The sequence below is a fragment of the Rattus norvegicus genome, chromosome 1 (genome assembly GCF_021556685.1).
Source record: "Rattus norvegicus strain SHRSP/BbbUtx chromosome 1, alternate assembly SHRSP_T2T, whole genome shotgun sequence".
Classification (NCBI taxonomy): Eukaryota; Metazoa; Chordata; class Mammalia; order Rodentia; family Muridae; genus Rattus; species Rattus norvegicus.
Genome location: NC_141534.1, coordinates 37,068,602 through 37,091,925, shown reverse-complemented (window position 1 = coordinate 37,091,925; position 23,324 = coordinate 37,068,602). Strand labels below are relative to the sequence as shown.

General features: G+C 35.9%; 1 long non-coding RNA gene across 14 annotated transcripts in view; it reads right to left on the bottom strand.

Annotated features, from left to right (window-relative positions):
• Positions 1-36: 36 nt before the first annotated feature.
• Positions 37-23,324, bottom strand: part of LOC681177 (similar to GTPase activating protein testicular GAP1) — a 106,014-nt gene continuing 82,726 nt past the window's right edge. For 3 of the 14 annotated variants that reach the window (XR_015644984.1, XR_015645002.1, XR_015645000.1), the window contains 9 exons: positions 22,798-22,904; positions 21,310-21,496; positions 17,575-17,804; positions 12,443-12,639; positions 11,049-11,207; positions 7,394-7,503; positions 6,112-6,298; positions 1,005-1,242; positions 37-229 (listed from right to left, as the gene is read on the bottom strand). This is a non-coding gene — a long non-coding RNA (similar to GTPase activating protein testicular GAP1). Of the gene's footprint in view, positions 230-1,004; positions 1,243-6,111; positions 6,299-7,393; positions 7,504-11,048; positions 11,208-12,442; positions 12,640-17,574; positions 17,805-19,571; positions 19,714-21,124; positions 21,220-21,309; positions 21,497-22,797; positions 22,905-23,324 lie in introns of all 14 variants that reach the window. The other 11 variants (XR_015644999.1, XR_015644993.1, XR_015644985.1 and 8 more) reach the window with 6 other exon arrangements.

Genomic DNA, 23,324 nt, shown 5'->3' with positions numbered 1-23,324 from the left:
TTCCAAAGACTATGGAGAATCATGACCAAGGTACATTGGAGTGTAAGCAATAACACTTTTATTTATTATAACATTTATTATGATAGCATATGAATGCTGAAGCAGGATGTTGTAATAATTGTTCTGCTATGATATAGTGGAATGTAGAAGGGAACATTAAAATAGAATGACCTTATAATGTCTTCAGTCATCTTCTACCACTTATATGTGGTAGTTGTTCTGTTCTGTCCTGTTAAATGAAACATAAAATGTTATTGTTAGACAAACATTCTCAGATGATAGATTCACTTCACTTCAGATAAGAGCAATCTTTCAGTATATTTTCTTAACTCTATACAAATAATTACTTGCATTATCAATGTGTAGGAATTTGAGTGGTACTACCATATTAATCAGGTGCGTTTTAGCCTCTTTATCTTTCTTCACATAGGTTTTGTAATGGAGCCTGTGCATTTTAATATTTATGCCAATGCTAAGCATTTGGCAAGATTGTCTCTCATAGGAAATTAAACAAACATTATTATTTTTACATTAAAATCAAAAAGCATGTTGACAGTGGTACAGGACTTAAACATGCAGAATCTCTAATGGATGTATAAATTAAAACATTGTTTCTAAATGATCTTATCAAAAATAATAATTTCATATGCATGAATCCTCTATGACTTAAAGACCATAGGAAGAATGGCAATATTGTGGGGTTCTTACAAAGGCTGAATAAATAGTCTGTCATACTTACATGTGGTATACATAGTACATAAGTATTTGTGTGTGTGTCTGTCTGTCTGTTTGTGTGTACACATATAAATTATATATACATATATAGGTTTGTATATACATATGCATATATTTAAGTATAATTTAATTAAAGTGTTGGTTAAAAAGTTTTTCCATACTCTAATATCATTTTGTGCCCAAAACTGCTCTCATATTTACAAATTTATGAAATAAGTGAGTGATGTCATCCTTCCATTCATTTGATGACTAAATAAATCTTGGCTCACCAGTAGGACCTTCCTCCTGCAGAGCAATGGATGAAATTTTTAATTTTTCACCATTATCGCATGTTTTCTTGTTGTGGCCAGCTAGGAATTCTTTCATAATAGGTGATTTGCCAGAAGAGTTTATTGAATCTGCACAAGTCTTTAAATCCTCAGATCTTCTGTCAATATGTTTATTAAATATATCATCATTTCCAAATATTTGATGATAGTTGTCGATCATGATTTGTATAATGGACATCTGTAACAACACGAGGCAAAACAAGATTGTCATTTCACATGGTTTACAAAATTGAAATTTAAAAATGAAATCCAAAATTATGAGGAAAATAACAGTTGCCACAGATAGGAACGCATGATATGAAGTTTCTGAAATGGAGACTCTAAGTTCTCTGCATTTTACCGAAACTTGTCAAAATTTAAGGCATACTGCAAAGAATAGAAGAACTACTTAACCAAAGCAACATTTCAAACCTGATGTGCTGCCAAACACTGTGAGTTAATCTAATTAATGACTGTCTTTCGTTGACATTTTTAGGGGGTAGGGGGATTGGGGGTTTCTGTTAGGATGTTTTGAATGGGATGCCATTCTCGTTCCAGGCATGGCAATATCGTCTTTGTAACAACTTTCTGGTGGCTTAAGTCCCTTGGCCCTCCTGATAGAAGTATGCCATTGCCTATAATTTGGAATTATAAAATACAGGTGCCCATTTTCAATGTACTTTCTCTGCGACATTTTTGCTTCCCAAGACAAGAGACATCAGGTTTCAGCTTGCTGTTTGTTTTTTTTTTTTTTTTCCTTTCTGCAGACATGCTCCTCTGTCATAACATTGAAGCGCTATAATCTCTCAGCATTTCTAAGTCCCAAAGAACCACTTACTTGAATAAGTTTCCCTGGTCATATTGTTTTATTTTGTATTGATTATTTTATTTATTTATATTTCAAACGTTATCTCCCTTCACAGTTCACCTCCACAAAACCTGTATTTCCTCCCCCTGCCTCTATTACAGTGCTCCCTCCCTCACCTATACACTCTGGCCTCAACACCCTAGCATTCCCTAACCCTGGGTCATCAAGCTCCCTTAGGACTAAGCAGCTTCCCTCCTAGTGATGCCAAATAAGGCCATCCTCTGCTACATATTCAGCTGGAGCCACGGGTTCCCCCATGTGCAATCTTTATTTAGTGTTTTAGATCCTGGCAAAACAAATGTCCCTGAGAAAAGAAGTTGGTGAGAAAAGGGAGTTTAATGGAGAAAGTGCCTCCATCAGATTGACCTAATGTATAGAGAAGTCTAAGGGATATTGTCCTGATTAACCTTGGAATTTGTAGGGCCCAGATCTCCAGGATGGTGCCACCCTTGAGCTATTAGTCAGAAAATGAAAGATATGAGGTACAAGGCAAGAGGCAGAATTCCTACTCAGCTTCTACTTCAGTTCTTGAATCCAGGTTCCTGCCCTGCTTCAGTTTAGGCCCTGATATTTCTCAGGAGTTAACTAGTAACTCCAAGTATATCATGGAGTGTAACCTGTCTTCCATAAGTTGCTTTTATCAGTGTTTTGTCACAGCAATCATAAAAATTATAACACTTCCTAAATTGAGCAACACTGGTAAGTTCCTTTTCTTCTGAGATGATGGCTTAGTTTAAGTCAACTCTACTCATCACATATTTCTTACCAGCATGCAGCTAAGTTTATGTTTGAGCAGTCCTGCACAAGATAGTCATATTTTATATGCAGCTTGTACAGAATAGTTTTGCTTGTTTCTCTTCATGCTTGACCATACAAAAGAATATATTTGAAAAGAACTGCCCATAACAGAAGAATCACTAATAGCTATTAGGAGTGAAAACTGAATTTTGTTGCTTCATTTGGACATGCGCTTTGATACAGGCTTGGATTTTACGTTTCCAGGAGCTTGGTAATAAGAAATTACCTATAAAAGGTAGGTTTCTAGTCCAAGCCAAGTTGAGTCCTGGGTGAGAATACTATTCATGTGTGTGACATCACTAATTCGTCCTTCCTGTGGACTTAATCCCTGGAAACTACTAGTTAAAATGTACCCTGCTTTCTTTCATTTTTTACTCTTTTGTTGCCTTTAATCCTTTTCAAAATATATGTCTGTTTTTGAATCTTTAAATTTATCATCATGCTCACAAGTAACTCTCATTTTATTTTTCAATCCTTCCAATTATCTCTTGATAACAATCCCCCCTCGCAAAACTTCAAAAATTAAAATTAAATAAAGTTTTAAAGTTAAATTAAAAATCAAACAAAAAATTAAAATCCTTTTTAAAAATGCAGTCTGTGAGCTGTGTTGTGCTATACTATGTCACAAATTATACCCTTTTGTCCAAACAGGTTTACTTGCAAATGTACATTGAAATAAGTCACTGGTCTGCTTCAAGCCCTCTAGATTTTGCTACACCATCAATACCGGAGCCTCCCAGACATGCCTCTCCTTATATATCCTAGCTTGCTGTAGCCTTTAAATCATTGTGATCCTTCAGCTTTGAATCTGCAGGACCTCCCCCTTCATATGCTCCAGCAGCAGGATCTAGGCCCCCTACATATATGTAGCAGATGTGCAGCTTGATCTTAGGTATGTACCCTAAGTATTAGTGTGCGGGCTAGCTCTGACTCTGTTGTCTACCACTTGATTGCTTTCTTTTAGCTGGGCTACTTTGTCTAGCTTCAAAGGGAGGAGATGCACTTATTCCTGTTGTGAATTGATGTATGAGAGTGAGTTGGTGTTCATGGAAGTTCTACACTACTAAGATGAAGGAAAATGGAGGGAAGAAGGGGTCGTGAAGATGGGACTTGGAGGAAGGGACTGTAATCAGGATATAGAGTAAATAAATTAGTGAGTAAATATTTTTTTCTTTATTAACTTGAGTACTTATTTACGTTTCGATAGTTATTCCCTTTCCCTGTTTCTGGGCCAACATCCCCCTATCACCTCCCCTTCAATTTAGGTGTTCCCCTCCTCATCCTTCCCCCATTACAGTCCTCGCCCCAACAGTCACATTCACTGGGGGTTCAGTCTTAGCAGGACCAAGGGCTTCCCCTACCACTGGTGCTCTTACTAGGCTATTCATTGTTACCTATGAGGTTGGAGCCCAGGGTCAGTCCATGTATAGTCTTTGGGTAGTGGCTTAGTCCCTGGAAGCTCTGGTTGGCATTTTTGTTCATATGGGGTCTCGAGCCCCTTCAAGCTCTTCCAGTCCTTTCTCTTATTCCTTCAATGGGAGTCCCCTTCTCAGTTCAGTGGTTTGCTGCTCGCATTCACTTATGTATTTGCTGTATTCTGGCTGTGTCTCTCAGGAGAGATCTACATCCAGTTCCTGTCGGCCTGCACTTCTTTGCTGCATCCATCTTGTCTAATTGGGTGGCTGTATATGTGTGGGCCACATGTGGGGCAGGCTCTGAATGGGTGTTCCTTCTGCCTCTGGTTTAATCTTTGCCTCCCTATTCCCTTGTCAAGGGTATTCTTTTTCCCCTTTTAAAGAAGAAGTGAAGCATTCACATTCTGCTCATCCGTCTTGAGTTTCATGTGTTCTGTGCATCTAGGGTAATTCGAGCATTTGGACTAAAAGCCACTTATCAATGAGTGTATACCATGTGTGTTTTTCTGTGATTGGTTTACCTCACACAAGATATTTTCCAGTTCCCTCCATTTGCCTATGAATTTCATAAAGTCATTGTTTTGATAGCTGAGTAGTATTCCATTGTGTAGATGTACCACATTTTCTGTATCCATTCCTTTGTTGAAGGACATCTGGGTTCTTTCCAGCTTCTGGTTATTATAAATAAGGCTGCTATGAACATAGCGGAGCACGTGTCTTTTTTATATGTTGGGGCATCTTTTGGGTATATGGCCAAGAAAGGTATAGCTGGGTCCTCAGGTAGTTCAATGTCCAATTTTCTGAGGAACCTCTAGACTGATTTCCCGAATGGCTTTACCAGTCTGCAATCCCACCAACAATGGAGGAGTGTTCCTCTTTCTCCACATCCTTGCCAGCATTTACTGTCACCTGAGTTTTTGATCTAGCCATTCTCACTGGTGTGAGGTGAAATCTCAGGGTTGTTTTGATTTGCATTTCCCTTATGACTAAAAATGTTCAACATTTCTTTAGGTTTTCTCAGCCATTTGGTATTTCTCAGCTGTGAATTCTTTGTTTAGCTCTGAACCCCATTTTTAATAGGGTTATTTGTCTCCCTTCGGTCTAACTTCTTGAGTTCTTTGTATATTTTGGATATAAGGCCTCTATCTGTTGTAAGATTGGTAAAGATCTTTTCCCAATCTGTTGGTGGCCATTTTGTCCTAACCACAGTGTCCTTTGCCTTACAGACACTTTTCAGTTTTATGAGATCCCATTTGTCGATTCTGGATCTTAGAGCATAAGCCATTGGTGTTTTGTTCAGGAAATTTCCTCCAGTGCCCATGTGTTCGAGATGCTTCCCCACTTTTTCTTCTATTAGTTTGAGTGTATCTGGTTTGATGTGGAGGTCCTTGAGACCCGAGGAACGTAAAACTGCACCTGAATACATTAGTGGTAAAGTAATTGAAAGTATACCAAAATAATATACACCAATTTGTTACCTACACACACACACACACACACACACACACACAAATATGCACACACACATCTGAAATATATATATATTTACTTTTATATGACCATTATTTCACTTGATGTGAATATTTAGTAATATAATAGTCTAATTACTGTGAAACACAACTATTATATACTCCAAAAATAGGGCTGGAATGAAAAAAACAAACAAGCAAAACCTGGGTAAATAGGATTTTTTTAAACTTCACTCTAGTCTTCTTTGACTACCATTATATGTGAAGCATACTGTTGGCCAAAATCAGTATCTATGAAGAAAGAACAAAAGAAAGACTGAAATGATTCACTTATTTTTAACTACATTAACCATCTTTCTTCCCAAATCTTCCTGAAACAGATCAAAATATATTCCACTCCACTCCAGAAAATGGAATTCTAGGGTTTCCTTTTACAGAAATGATCTTTCCAAAGTGTTCCTACTTCCTGCATTACAATGAAAATTTTGTTGCCAAAGGCAAAAGTCAGATCCCCTTACCTTTCTTGATACATCACTCCCAAACCATGCGTCCTTTGTAGTCTGATCCCACAAAACATAAGGAGCTATCCGGATAGATAACCTGTGAGTGTCTAAATTATTCGTGGATGAGTCTCTTATTATTACTAATACGCAAATGAGATGCTTTAGAAGGATAAAGTTTGCCTGAGGAATCTTCAGTAGAAGTCTAAACAAAGAAAAGGGATAATTTTATTTTAGACCATCTGAAAACTAATGTTAGTTACAAAACTAACTATGAAGAAAACAGGGCAAATGTTTTTAGACCAACTCATAGTGTCACCAGAATTCAAAAGAAGTATAATATACAGCTAGAGTACTACATAAAATATTTTCTGCGAATCATTTTACTGTATAAAATCATGGGAACATTTTAAAAGTATGAATGATTTTCTATGTAATAGATATTTGACTGCTTCCTACAGAAGCCAGAGGAAGGTGTCGGGATATTGGTATTAGAATGAATGAGATTGTTGCAGACCATGTGTGTTCTGTGTATGAAAACATCTAGTGTTATTAAACATCAATCCATCTTCCCAAGCACCATGGAGTGGAGACACATTTAATATCTAATGTAGTGTAAATCCATGTAACATTCTTGTGACACTCTAGAACATAGGGAGCAGAAAGCACTCTAGTGACCCTACACAATGCGTTTATAAAAGCTTCACTACAGCAAGACAGAGATGCATGGTGCCTGGGTAGCATGTGGAGCTCAATGCTTCTGCTACACACAAAATCATTCTCTGGAGTATTGCACAGAAATAAGATTCAAAGAAGTCAAAACTATACCTGACCTAGACTGTTCGAGGTAGTTATATTTGAGAAAGAAGTATTCAGTAATAACTTCATGTTCTAATCAATGACATATATTTAGCATGTGGTATATTCACAGTAACATGGTAATAATACTAGGATGCAAATAATCCACAGGTATTATACACACCTCCTTCTTTTAATTTGTTTCACACAGGAACTAAACCAATACTCTAGGCTGACCTGCACACAAGGTGTTGCATAGGCTGTCTTCTAAACTGTGACAGTTATAAAGGAGAGGACACCCAGGTGGGATTACAGACATGGCTCAACACTCTAGTTTGAGAAATGAACGTATTTAAAAAGTGACAATACGTGTCTGTGCTAAGGAAACCTCTTGGCATGGGACATCACTCCAGCTTATAATACTGTAAACACAAGCATATGACCTTACAAAAACACTGCTTCTATATTGGTACAGTTCCCCAAGTGCTTTCTGTATCATTACCTTTGGATGGCATTAATTTTTCCAACCAGAGGTCCTTCATCTGGGACGCTAAGTCAATTCTCATATAAGTCAGAAGTAAGTAAACTTCCTTCAATGTTTGCAATGAAGTCCTTTTTTTAAATGAAAATAAAAAAGTAATGGTCAATGTACACTTTAGAAAGAACATGAAACAACAATGCCAAGCAACCAGAGCTTCCAGGGACTAAGCCACTACCTAAGGACTATACATGGACTGACCCTGGACACTGACCTCATAGGTAGCAATGAATATCCTAGTAAGAGCACCAGTGGAAGGGGAAGCCCTTGGTCCTGCTAAGACTGAACCCCCAGGGAACTAGATTGTTGGGGGTAGGGCGGCAATGGAGGGAGGATGGGGAGGGGAACACCCATAAAGAAGGGGAAGGGGAGGGATTAGGGGGATGTTTGCCTGGAAACCGGGAAAGGGAATAACACTCGAAATGTATATAAGAAATACTCAAGTTAATAAAAAAAAAAATCCATCTTCCCTATTTTGTGTTAGTTTCCTCTATCTCACTTTGGGTGGCTTTCAGTAATTGATGGCTTTTACCTTAAGAGACATTTCATTTATTGTATTTCTATCCTTTGCATTTTTAGTCCCTATTTTAGAAACCACGGATTACTTGCATGTGCAGGAAAAATAATGTATTCTTCTAAAGGCTGAAATATAGTAGATTCCACATTTTGATGATTTTTTTGTGAATAAGGTAAGACAAAGATTGAGGCAGATTTCAGTACATATACTTATTTCTTCCAATATGTCTTTTATAAAAGGTCATCCCTTACTCTGTTGTTTTGCCAAGAATTAATGTATAGCAGAGAGATGGATGAATTTCTAGACACTGACCTCTTTCCTTGATTGCCGTGGTTCTAGCTTGGTATGCCATTATTGTATCTTGTTGGTAATTCCTTAGTCAATTTTTAGTAACACTGGTTCATCTACATTACTTGGACTTTGGTATCAATACTTAATTTTGTTATCTTTTAAAAAGGTTACAGAGAGTCATAGAGATAGTTCATCAGGTAGAGGCCTTTGCTGCCAAAGCTGATCACCTGAGTTTTATCTCAAGGACTCCATGGTGGAAGAAGAGAACAGACTTCTCAAAGATGGTCTCTGACCTCCATCAACACAGCATGGTAAACATGTGCTCTCACACACAAAGAAAATGAATAAATTGAAGAGTTATCTCATTGAGGATATAGCCATTGGAACTTACTTGAAATTATATTAAATGTAAAGATCAATGTGCAAATTGAAAAAAAAGAACATGAAAAGCATTTTTATTTAAAATTAGCAGTTTAGACTAGTGATTCTCAACTTGGGAGTTATAATCCATTAGGGGTTCACATATCACATATCTTCCATGTCATATATTCTCTCCATTTTTCTTTATAATTCTTACCAATAGCAAAATTTTAATTGTGAGAAAGCAGCAAAATGATGTAATGGTTAGTAATTACCAAACCATAAGGAAATATATTAGTGTTACAGTATTAAGATGGCTGAGAATCATTGATTGAAAGCATATTACATAAAAGACTCGCAAACTTCTATCTCCCCAGAATCTTGGATCAAATGTGGAACCTATATGCAGGACCTTGTGTTTTCTTCCCTAAGACTTGAATCAATGAAGCAGTGTCCTAGTTGCTATAGCAATGAAACAAACGTATGGTCTGTTCAAATTGCCTCTCCTGACTTCTAGTCCACACCATGACTTGCAATCATAGATCTGCACTCCACTTCCCAGCCCAAAGCTTTCTCTGCCTTGAAAAACGCCAGATGCTATGTGGAATATCCAGACAGGAACCTATCATAACTGCCCTCTGAGAGGCACCACCCAGCTGCTGACTGAAACAGGCTATGTAGAGCCACAGCCAAAAATTGGATCTTATGGATCAATCAAGGGCTTGTATGGAAGAAATGGGGGAGAGATTCCATGACCTGAAGGAGATAGGAACTCCACAGGAAGAGCTACAGAATCAACTAAGCAGCACCACTTGGAGCTGTCAAAGGCTGAATTAACATCTAAAAATCCTGCAGAAGCTGCAGCATGACCTACAGCACAATTTCTAGCAAATGTAAAGCTTAGTCTCCTTGTGGGTCCCCCAACATGTGGAGCAGGGGCTATCTGTAAGCTGTTGACTGTGAAAACCTGTCCCTACCTGGCCTTAGGGGGAGAAGATGTGCTAAACCTGAAGAGAGTTGATGTGCCTGGGTAGGAGGACAACCCAAGGGTCCCAATTCAGCTCAGGGAAGGAGAGAGACCCTGTGAGGGGAGAATAGGTAGGGGGCAGCATACAAGACATAAAATGAACAAACAAAAAAATGTAAAATGATGACGACGACGATGACGATGATGATGATGGTTTAAAAATCCACCAAAATAATCAAACCAAAACCAAAGTCCTCTTCTTGGAATAGGCAACTATCAAAAAATGACAGCACCCAAAATTAACTCATCCTGACTGTATAATTGTTGAATCTGTACTTTAGGCTCACACAGCGTAAAGCTGTTGTATACACGTACACCTTGCTTACAGACCCAGCAGGAATAGTGGTGAAGCTTACTTATTTTCCATGTGAGAAGGTCTCACAGTTCCATGTCTTTTTCTTAAAATTTGTAAATATTCAACTATTTAAATTTAGTTGTAAGCATCAGATTGTTTGAAGGACAGAAACTGTCTTTTGCATGAAATACAACAATGAACTTTCATGTTGTACTAAGGATAGCAAGCCATAAAAATGGAAGAATCCCAGGTGCCCTTGTACCTGTAAATTGCTTTGAATACACATGGCTAACTTCAGTAAGGTCTTAAGTTTCTGGCAGTGAGAATCAGACACACTTGGCAAGCTCAAAGGCCAAGGAAGGATCATTCAGTACTTTTGCCTAATGTTAGTAAGCATAGTTAATCCCAGAGCATTATTTTTACTATTTATGTCTGGGCCATAGCTTCACAGACTTCTGAAAGGAGAAATCAGATCATGGCCCAAGTAAAAATAAAACAATGATATTTGCTCTAGAGTCACTGCAGCTCCCTGGCAAGTTAGGAGTGTTAGTGTGTTAGACAAGTTAAAAGTAGGTTAGGCTAATACTTGAATATTTGACATGGAATTAGAATGGCATTTTCTGGCAAAAGTGAAAGTGCTGGATTATTTTTTGATTGAGAAGGAAAACAACTTCCTGTATATACAAGACAGAGGGTAATATTCAACATCGATAGCTTATTGTAGGTGAGTGTTGGACTTGTCAATTTGAACTGTTATTTGTGAAGGATATTTTTTGGTAAGTATTATTTAATACATTCATTTGATAAAGCACATTTTTACCACCATTATAACTTGTTCAGCTATTAATTCACAGGGTATGTTCAGAGGTGAAATCAGTGGGAATATTTGTAATGCCCAACTAAAGCCCATCTGATATATGAGGATGTTAACTTCCAACAGAAGCTCTTCTCCTGTGTCTTTATGATGAATCTTTGGGTTTGTCAGACTTTTACCTGCCATGCCTCTTATCAAGAGGTCACGTGTCCATAGTTCTTGGAAACAGTCATCCTCCTGTAATCTTAAGGACAGAAAGCACATATGCATCTCTAGAGGGATGCTTAATGTTGGTGACATGAAAACCTTCCTTACCTTCAAGACAGATGCTATTACAAGCATGCATTCTTTCATCCATTCAATGAGTTGTTCACTGTCAATCCTCTCTCTGAGGCACCAGTGTGAATTTTCAGGTAGAATTTTGAATATGTGATCTGATTCTCGTCCTTTCCCTGCAATTATGGATGACATATCCTGTGTGGGATAAGGATGTAGTATTAGAGATCCACACCTGAAGTACAAATATGTCTTTTATTGTGAACCTGAGCAAGGACAGTTTTGGATGCACAGCTATAACTGAGAGGAATAAAGTAGTCATTGACCTTTTTTTCTGTTTTAGCTTCCAAATACATTTTCTTCCCTAATCCATTTTTTCCCCAATTTGTAACATCATGGTTTTGTTGGACTTCTGTTCCCCAAAGCATTTTGGTGAATGGTCCTGTATTACTTTGTGTTTCCTTCTATCAATATCTTTCTCGAGCCTGGCATCTTAAGTAAATATTGGGACATTTCCCTTCCAGAGATCAACTCACTATTTTACTTACTGTTTGTCCTGGCATGTATTATGAATCCTAACTTTTGTGTTTTGAAGAAATATTTTTTCACCATATTTCTGAGACTTTTATATCCTTATTCTGTGACTTCTTAATTTCAACTATGTCTACAGATGCTTACATTTAAAAACCCAAGCATATTTCTATCATTCTTCCATAATTTACTCTGTAAACATGACTACCATGCATAGGTTTACTCCACTTTAAATTGATTACACGAATACAAACAAGGTTACCAGAAAATTCTGCTCTAAAACACCTAAGAAATTGGCAGTAATGCTCATGTGTCAGACAGGATAAATTTGTTCACAAACAGCATAAATTCCTATCACAGCTATAGTGCTAAAAGAGATGTTGGATACTAAAGATATGTTTCCAAAGACGTTTAATAACTCATTTAAAATAGATTAAGCCATATTAGATGGCATTTAAATATAGTCCACTAGCATAAATGATGTTAATATATATAAAAAAACCAGTGTGTTCATCTAATTCATTGATCATTTAAAGGAAAAGCCTACAGATATTTTTCAGTATTGAGTACTTTCAGAGGCAATGATATTAAGGTAGATTCCAGAGAAATGTGGAGTCATAAAGAAGCTGCAAGACTTTACAGTTGGGTAATTAGTGGGGCACTTCCATAGAATTATTTCCTCCAACATACTGGTGGGTTTGAATCTTTGATGCAGTCAGTGCAAAACATGGGAATGGTATTTCTTCTCTTTTTCTTTCAATTGCATTATTCAAAATACAGTAGAACTTATTTCTGTTTTAAAATGATCTTACTCTCATAGATCGATTATCTAAACATTCCTCAGTTTGATTAAATAGCTTACTGAGGAGAAAGATGCTATAGAAAGGCAAAATGATACTCACAAGTTTTGGAGCAGGCAGCTTTCTGTCGACATAAATGCTTGTAAGATTTTTGCCAAATAAGCATTTCTTTCTTGGTGGTGTTGGATCAGAATAAACTGGTGGCTTGGTATGTATATATATATAGCCTTTCTGTTTCTCGCATATAAGAAAGACGGGAAATCATTTTTGAAACTGAACTCTCTTTAACCTTGTATATCCTTTGCATTTATCACACCAAATCAAAAAGAAATATGTGTTAAAGTACTAGAAGCATAGAAAACATCAAGTAGGCACATAATAGTCAAAGGCTAACTGAACATAGAAATAAAAATACGAAAAGCTATGAATGAAAAAGACAAAGTCACACTTAACATTAACTACATTAGACTAATACCTGAATTTTCAATGGATATTCTAAAATATAGTGGGCCTGCATCAACGCTCTCCGTGTTTTCAAAGAATACAGATACTAGCCTAGACTTTATTACTGAGCGAAAGCATCACTCATATCAACAAATAGGAGAAACATTACATAGGTTAAGCACCACTAAGTCATTTCTCATCATCAATCTTGGTCAACAAAAGGCAAACAGCAGGCTGAAGATAACGTACATATACACAAGACGACAGAAATGATAAATAACCCTGTAGTCATTCGAAAAAGAGGGGGAAAAGTATGTGTCAACAAAAAAATAACAAAGACCCATAAATACTGCTCATTAATAACTCTAAGCATTAACTGTCTCACACCAATAATATACAGACTATCAGTTTGGGTCAGAAAGCAGGTTTCATCTTTCTCCTGCATCCACAAAATACACTTGTTTTAGATAAAATCGCATACTCGTGTTTACGATGCAATTGCCTATATTTCTTTGTCTATGTTTCAGGTGCCATTTAATTTTCCATGTTCATTGGTGTTGCCTTGTTCAGTTAATGTTTAGGAAGTGATGTTGGTGAGGCTTTATGGGTGAGATCAGGGGAACATGGCAGAAGACTGGGAGGAAAGAAGTTTAAAAAATCACTTCTACAATATTGTTTCTCCTAATAACATCAAGAGTGTTATAAATTTTATCAAGCTTTCAAAGGATAGAATCAAAATGTTACTACAGGATGGTCTAGAATTTTTACTGTTTAAATCTCACTGATTCATGAACATGTGGGAATCTTTCCATTATCTGATATCTGTTCAATTTATAAGATATTTTGTTTTGTTTTGGGTTGAATTTTTTTTTCATTTTTTCTTTTGTTTTTGGTTTTGTTTTTTTAATCATAAAAGCCTTTTATTTCTCGGTTAGAATTTTCCCAAGAAACTTAATACTTTTAAAAGTTACTGTTAATGACAGGTTTTCATTGATTTACTTTTCAGTAAGTTTGTGATTTTTACAAAGAAGGAGTACTCACTTTGTGTGTTAATCTTGTATGTTGCTACTTTTGAAAGAATTTACAAGATATCTGATTATTCTTATGGAATATTTAGGCTCACTTATGTTTACTATCATATGATTTTCAAAAACACATACTTTGAATTCTGCATTTCTAATATATGTCCCCTTGGTCATATGCAGTTTTAATATTATCTTATTTGTTTACATATGCTGTATGAAACAAGAGTAAGTTGAGTATGACCAAAGATCAGCAAAGGAAGCCATTGGTACCATAATATTTCATAAATAACTTGATGAGGGGCAGCACACACTATAAGGAAATTCTAGGTGATAGAATCATTATCATCCTTGCAGACATAAGGCACTCACTGTTAAATATTCTTCAATTAACTCAATATGGTAAGCATTCTTATTGCTAGAAATTTCAACTTTTGATGTTTTAGACTATTGTCAATTAAGGCTACTTGCAGATGTGGAAAGAAGAAAACTAAAGTAACCAAAAAGAAGGAATTGTATATTTATATAACATTTATATCATATTACTTTAGGAAAATGAATTTATCTTGTCAGAGAGGAGTGAAAATGCGTGACTTGGACAAGTCAAAGGACCTGCACGGATGATCCTAAAGAGAAATAACAAGATACCAAATGTTGAACTTTAAAAGCATACTTAGGAATAACATTTTTTTCTGAGAAACCAAATGAAAGATCCAGAACCATGTTCAATTCTATGGTAAAGAAAATACATTTAAGTCTAATCAAAGAACAGTTGTTTGGAACTGAGCTGTTAGTGTCACTTATTGAACCTATTCTGCTATCTTGCCATACTGGTTATCATCGTACTTTATAGGTATTACAGGTGGGTACAACTATCAATTGCTTCCCTAACGTGTCAACTTGCCTACTGTTTTATCTACCTTAGAACTTTGATTAAACCTAGAGGCTTCTAAGACATATCCAGGTAGATTGCTGAGATTCCTTTTAAGATTTATTTGGCAACTGGCACTCAAGCCACCAACCTTGAGAGAAATCCAAGTGCTACCTGACACATCCATATTTTGGGGGAAAGCTACAGGAAGTACTTTAACAATTTGTAGAATTTCTCTCACCAGGATTGAAATCATGGCTGGAGGTAGAAATCTAGTCTGATTTATGTAGCTAGTTTGGTCATAAACTTTAAAATTGATGACATTAATTTAATAAATTAGTGACGTTCCTTACAGCATTTAAATATTAGTCTTATATGTACCAACAATTGGGGCCATCATCCTACATCAAAGAAGCCTCTTTGTATAGAAAATGGAGACCATTACAGAAAACAAAAACTTGGACACAATGAAGAGATAATTGCATTACGAAAAATCCAGCACCAGTGAATACATGTACATTAGAGCTAAATGCTCTGTAGCTCAGGGACCATTGTAGAAGAGGGCTTACAAATACTGTAAGACCCAGCATACTTGAAAGTCTGTTTTGAAATTGCCTCTCATAAAAATAGGTGCAAAATCACAATAATAGCAATGTCACTGCAGTGTTAAGGCAATGGTCAAAATTTTGCTTGTCAAAAGTTATAGGCAGCTAATTATGACTGACAGAATATTATTTTTACCAGAAATGACCTGCATATGGATTGTCTAATACATACTGTATATCATGGAAACCATATTCACAAACAGAACAAAATGAACTCAAATAATATTCATATTTGTAAAGATAAATATATACCTACCTACATATATATATATAAAAACATGTACAAAACAATATTGAAATGAGTATGAAAGTGCAGTGACTGTGATGGACTTAAGGGAGAAAAGTCAGGCTACAGTGCTATAATTCAATTTTTGATAAAAATTTAAAATCATACTAGTAATAAATGAAAACATTGTAAACTTATAGTAATGGGAGTTCAGGAAAGAAGAAGAACAGCAAATATGGAAATTATCAATTTCTTTACTGGAGGTTTTCTCTAAGATTTCCATTTCTCAAATTTGGATTACAGACACTTTTGAGATAGACAAACCATGAATAAACAATATTTCATGTTGAGGCCTCAGGTGATGAAGAGAGATATAACAAATATGCTGTATGCTTTTGTGCATTTCTCAGTGTACGTAATGCATGCATGCATGTGTGTGTGTGTGTGTGTGTGTGTGTGTGTGTAAAACACATGCAGGTCACATCACTGGTGATATATATTTAGAGATTAATTAGAGCTTTGAGCTTATTAACATATGAGGAGCCTCCAGTATTAGTCTTTCTCTGTGTCTCTTTTTTTTGGGGGGTAGGGGGAGTGTCTTTTGATCATTACTGAACAATATGTCAGAAATATCTGTCCAATAAGCTTCTGTTACTGTATCTGACTGCCATCTTTATTCAGGTAGAAACTTCTCGTTTAGAGATGATTGTGCTACAATACCTACTTTTGTTTGTTTTTTAATGTATGTTTTGATGACCCAAATTCATGTCACAAAGTCTAAATCTCAATTGCTTTAGACACTGGATTATCTTTTCAGGTCATTTTGTATATTCTAAAACCATGATCCACCTCTAAGTTCATCATGTGTGATGATTAATTTTGATTGTTAATGGAATTTTATTCATAACTTTCTATGGCACGGGATTCTATGCAGAATTCTGAGGGATCATTCAGTGTCATTAGCTTCTGGCCACACATTGGTAACTGAGGTGGGAAAACTAGTATTATAACTGGGCTGTAGAGGCAGAGACTGAAAATTTTTCCAAAGACTGTGTAGGACCATGAACAAGGCACATTGTAGTGTAAGCAATAACCCAATTTAATAACATTTGTTATAATAGCAAACAATATGAAATATGCAGCATAAAATAAGTACAATGAGTGGAAAGTATTTGTAACTAATACGGTGAAATATAAAACTAACATAGGATCTTGGAATAATTCTTCTAATATGATTAAATGGGAGGTAGAAGGGAACATTAAAATACAATGACCTTAGACCTTCTTAAATCATCCACTACCACTTATATGTGGCAGTTGTTCTGTTTTGTCCTACTAAATGAAACATAAAGTGACATCATCAGACAAATATTCTCAGATGATAGATTCACATCACTTAAGATAAGGGTAATATTTGGGTGTATTTTCTTAACTCTATAGAAAGAATTACTTCAGTTAAAAATGTATTTGAATTTGTGTGCTACCACCTGATAATCAGGTGAGTTTAATCTGTTTATCATACTTCTCATAGGTTTTGTAGTGGATCCTGTGCAAATACTTTTACCAATGATAAGATTTTGACAAATATTGTTTCTCATAGGATATTAAACAAACATTAGTATTTTCGTGCTAGGAAACCAAAGCATGTTGGCAGTGATGCAGGGCTTAATCTTGCAGAATGTTTAATCAATTTTTAAATCCAATCATTGTTTCTAAATGATCTTATCAAAAATAATAATTTCATATCCAAGAAATTCTCTAACTTAAGGACCATGGGAAGAAAGGGGGGAAATATAGGAGACAATATTGGTGGATACTCTAAATAAAGAATGTGTCATACATACCTGAATGATGTATCCAGATGTATTTCAGTATATGAGTACATATACATGTGTGTGTATATATATATATATATATATATATGATGTTTAAAAACTTTTCCCACACTCTCTCAAATCATCATTTTGTGTCCCAAAGCTTCTCTGATATACACAAATTTATGACATCATGAAATGATTTGATCAAATGATTCCATTCATTTGATGAATAAATAAATCTTGTCTTACCTGTAGGACCTTCTTCCTGCAGTGCAGCATATGAAATATTAAATTTTTCATCAATATCATTGGTTTTCCAGTTGTGGTCAGCTATGGCTTTTGTCATAATAGGAGATTTTCCAGAATAATTTATTGATTCTTTGTATGTCTTCAGACTTTTTGTCAATGTGTTTACTAAATATATCATCATTTCCAAATATTTGATCATAGTTGTCAATCATAATTTGTATAAGAGACATCTGTAACACCACAAGGCAAAAACAAGATTGTCATTTCACATAGTTTACAAAATAAATTTAAAAATGAAAAGAAATACTAGGAGGAAGATTACAGACAGGAACCCATGCAATGAAGTCTCGAAATGGAGACTCTAAGTCTTTTGCATCTTTATACAACTTGTTAAAATTTCATGCATATTGCAAAGAACAGAAGAACTACTTAACCAAAGCAACATTTCAGAACTGATATGCTGCAAAAAACTGTGAGTGTACCAAATTAATGACTGCTGTGTGTTACTCTTTTGTGTGTGGGTGGGGGTAGCTGTTTATTGTGATGTTTTGAATGGGATGCCTCTCTAGTTCCAGACACCGCAATACCCTCTCGTTGACAATTCTCTGGTGCCTTGGTCTGCCTGGTGACGAGTGCCACTGCTTAGAATTTGTAGTTACAAAAGGTAGGTGCCCATTTTCAATGTACTTTCTCTGCTACATTTTTGCTTCCCAAGATAAGAACCATCAGGTCTCAGCTTCCTGTTTGTTTTTTCTTCTTTTCTGCAGTTGTGCTCCTCTGTCATGACACTGAGGTGCTATACTCGCTCAGCATTTGTAGGTCCCAAATAACCACCTACTTCAGTAAGTTTCCCTGGTCATGTAGTTTTATTTTTTATTGTTTATTTCATTCATTTACATTTCAAACCTTATCCCCTTTCACAGTTTGCTTCCACAAATCCTATATCTCCTCCCCTGACTCTATTGCAGTTTTCTCTCACTTGACCACACACTCCTGCCTCAACACCCTATCATTCCCCTACCTTAGGCCATCAAGCCCCTCAGGACTAAGCAGCTCCCCTCCTAGTGATGCCAAATAAGACAATCCTCTGCTACATATCAAGCTGGAGCCATGGTTCCCCCATGTGCACTCTTTGGTTGGTCTTTTAAATCCTGATGTTTTATTAAGGCAATAGAAATGTGACTGAGAGAAGTTGGTGAGAAGAGGGAGTCTTAATTGAGAAAATGCCTCCATCAGATGAATCTATTGTATAGTGAAGCCTAAGGGATATTGTCCTGATTGACCTTGGAATTTGTAGGGCCCAGATCTCCAGGATGGTGCCACCCTTGAGTTATTAATCAGAAAAAGAAAGATATGAGATACAAGGCAGGAGGCAGTGCTCCTACTAGGCTTCTGCTTCAGTTCTTGCCTCCCTGTTTTATTTTTGGCTCTGACATTTCTCAGTATTTAACTGGTAACTGCAAGTATATTGTGGAGTGTAACCTGTCTTCCATTAGTTGCTTTTCATCAGTGTTTTGTCACAGCAATTGTAGAAAATTATGACACTTCCTAAATTGAACAACACTGGTAAGTTACTTTTCTTCTGAGATGATGACTTAGGTTAGGCAAACTCTATTCATCACATATGTTTCTCCTCAGCATGCACCTCAGTTTATTTTTGAGCAGTCCTGCACAGGATAGTCTTATTTTATATGCAGATTGTACAGGATAGTTTTGCTTCTTTGTTTTCATACCTGACCATACAAAAGAATATTTGAAAAGAACTGTCCATAAAGGAAGAATCTTTAATAGTTATAAAGAGTGAAAAATAGGGGTTGGGGATTTAGCTCAGTGGTAGAGCGCTTGCCTAGCAAGCGCAAGGCCCTGGGTTCAGTCCCCAGCTCCGGAAAAAAAAAAAAAAAGAAAAGGGGAAAAAAAAGAGTGAAAAATACATTTAATTGTTTCATTTGGACTAAACATGCAGTTTGATATAGTCTTGGATTTTAGGTTTCCAGTACCTTGGCAATTAGAAATTAACTAAAAAAGCTACGTTTCTAGTTCAAGCCAAGTACAGTCCTGAGCAAGAATCTTATTCAAGGTATCCCTTGGGCTATCATCCTCCATTGTGAGTAACATCATGATATCTTCTTTCCTGTGGACCTAATAACAAGGTATAAGTTAACATGTAGCTTGCTTTCTGTCATATTTACATTTTCTTTATCTTTTATCCTTTTCAAAATATGTGTCCTTTATTAATTCTCTGAAATTTCTAATCATGCTACCAAGTAACTCTCATTTCATTTTTCAATCCTTCCATATACCCCTTGGAAACAATCCCCCCTCACTAAATTTCAAAAATTAAAATTAAATAAAAATTTAAATTTAATTTAAAAAAATTAAAAGTACAGTGTGTGAGATGTGTTGTGCCATAAGTGGTCACACATTATACCCTCTTGTCCAAACAGATTTTCTTGCAAATGTATAGTGAAGTAAGTCTGGTTTAAGCTCTCTGTATTTTACTATACTCTCAATACTGGAACGTCCTGGAGATGCCTCTCCCTCTATATCCTGGTATCTTGCTGTAGCCTTTAATCATTGTGATCCTGCAGCTTTGAATCTGCAGGATCTCCCCCATCATATGCTCCAGCAGCAGGATCTAGGGCCCCTATATATATGTAGTAGATATGCAGCTTGATCTTCAGTTATGTCCCCTACCAGTTGTATGTACACATGCAAACTCACACTCATACACACACTCACACACACACACACATATGTCCCCTAGCCAGTATGCAGATGGCTCTGACTCTGTAGTCTACAACTGGATTGCTTTCTTTTATCTGGGCTGCTTTGTATGGCTTTAGTGGAAGGTGATTCACTTATTCCTGTTGTGAACTGATGTATGAGAGTGGGTTGGTGTCAATGGTAGGTCTACACTACTGAGGTAAAGAAGAATGGAGGGAAAAACAGGTTGTAAAGATGGGACTTGGAGGAAGGGACTGCAATCAGGATATAAAGTAAATAAATGAGTGAAGAATATTGATGTATATGTGTTTATAATAAAATTAACAGCTACAGTATACCTGAGGATCATAAAACTGTACCTGAAATAGGTTAGTGCTAGAATAATGGAAAGCATACAAAATAATATACAATTATTCATCATTACATATGTATATACAATACATATACTAATACATGCACATGTACAAGTACACTTACACGTATATGTACACATGCAAACACACACTCATACACACACACACATATATGTATACACACACACACATATATGCAATGTGCTTTAATATGACCAGCAATTCACATGATGTGAATATTTAGTAATATCATGGTCTCACCACTGTGAAACACAACTATTCTATACTCCAAAAATAGGGCTACAGTGGAAAAAACAAACAAAACCTAGGTAATCCAGATCTTTTAAAATTTCACTCTAGTCTTCTTGGATTACCATTATATGTACAGATTATTGTTGGCTAAAACATCAATATCTAAATCAATATCTAAGAAGAAAGAAGGAAAGAACAGTAGAAAGAAATGATTAACTTACTTTAAACTACATTAAAAATCTCCCGTCCCAAATCTTCCTGAAATAGATCAATACATATTCTACTCCACTCCATAAGAATGCAATCCTAGGGTTTCCTGTTAGAGAAATCATCTTTGTAAAGTATTCCCAATTACTGAATAATAATTAGACTTTTGTTCCCAAAGGCAAATTTCAGATCCTCTTACCTTTCTTAAGACGTCACTCCCAAATAATGAATCTCTCAAAGTCTGACCCCACAGTACATGTGAAGCTATGCGCAGAGATAATCTGTAACTGTCTAAATTATTCATGGAAGAACCTTTTATTATTACTAATACACATATGAGATGTTTTAATAGTATAAAGTTTGGTTCTGGGATCTGTTGCAAAAGGCTAAACAAAGAAAAAGGAGAATTTTAGGTTAGACCATCTTGAAAATAATGTAAGTTAGAAATCTAACTACAAAGAACAAATAGGGTAAATGTTTTGTAGACCAACTCATAGTATAACCAGAATTCAAAAGAAGTAAGAATATATAGCTAGAGTATTACATAAAATATTTTCTGCAAATCACTTTTCTGTACAGAATCACGGAAAAAACATTTTTCAAATTATTTATGAATTTCAGTGTACTAGATGTATGACTGCTACCTACAGAAGCCAGAGGAACATGTCAGGATCCCTGGTAACAGAATGAATGGATATTGTTGCAAACCATGTATGTTCTGTGTGTGAAAACATCCAGTGTTATCAAACAGCAAACCATCTTTCTTGCTACCATGGAGACACATTTAATATCTAATGTATTATGAATCGATGACACACCCTTATAACAATCTAGAACATAAGGAGCAAAATCACACTCATGACTCTACTCAATGCCCTGGTATTAGAATGAATGAAGATTTTTGAAAACCATGTGTGTTCTGTGTATGAAAACATCCAGTGTTATTAAACAGCAAACCATCTTTCCAACCATAATGGAGTGGAGACACATTTAATATCTAATGTTGTATGAATCCATGTAACACTCTTGTGACACTCTAGAACATAAGGAGCAGAAAGCACACTTGTGACCTTACAAAATGCAATTATAAAAGCTTTGCTACAGCAAGCCAGAGATGCAGGGCTCCTGGGTTACAATGGGAGCTCAAAGCTCTGGTTAAGTATGAAATCATTCTATGTATCACACAGAAAAATGATTCAAAAAAGTCAAAGCTATACCTGATCTAGACTTCTCTAGGTAGTTATAGTTGAGAAAGAATTCAGTAAGAGATTCCTGTTCTAATCAATGACACATATTGACCATGTGAACTATTCACAATACCATGGTAACAATTCTAGGATGCAAGTAACCCACAGGTATTATACACACTTACTTCTTTTAATTTGTCTCACACAGGAACTAAACCAATACTCTAAACTGACCTGAACATGCGGTGTTACATAGACTGTCTTCTAAATCATGACATTTATAAAGGAGAAGGCTCCCAGGTAAGATTACAGACATGGTTCAACATGCTAGCTTGAGAAATGGGAATGTTTAAAAAGTGACAAAACATGTCTGACCTAAGGAAACCTCTTGGCATAGAACATCATTCCAGCTTATAATCCTGTAAACACAAGCCTATGTACCCTACAAAAGCATTGCTTCTATATTGGTGCAGTTCCCCAAGTGTTTACTGTATCATTACCTTTGAATGACATTAATTTTTCCAGCCAGAGTTCCATCTGGGATGCTAAGCCAATTTTCATAAAAATCCAAGGTTAGTAAGCTTCCATCGATGTTAATAATAAAGTCCTTTTTTATTGAAAATAAAACAGAAATAGTAATGGTTAATGTACATTGTAGAAAGTACTTGAAAAACATTTTTGTTTAAAATTAGCAGTTTAGACCAGGGATTCTCAACTTGTGGGTCATAATCAATACGGGGTCACATATATTTTCCATATCAGATATTACATCCATTTTTCTTTATAATCAAATCAGGAGCAAAATTTGAATTATGAAGAGAAGCAAAATGAAGTAATGGTTAAGAGTCACAAAACCATGAGAAAATATATTAGTGTTACAGGATCAGGGAGACTGAGAATCATTGGTTGAGATCGTAGTTCCCTAAAAGATTCCCAAACTGCCATGGCTCCAGAATCTTGGCTCAAAAGTGGAACCTATATGCAGGATCTTATTTTTCTTCTTCCCTAAGACTAGAATCAATGAAGC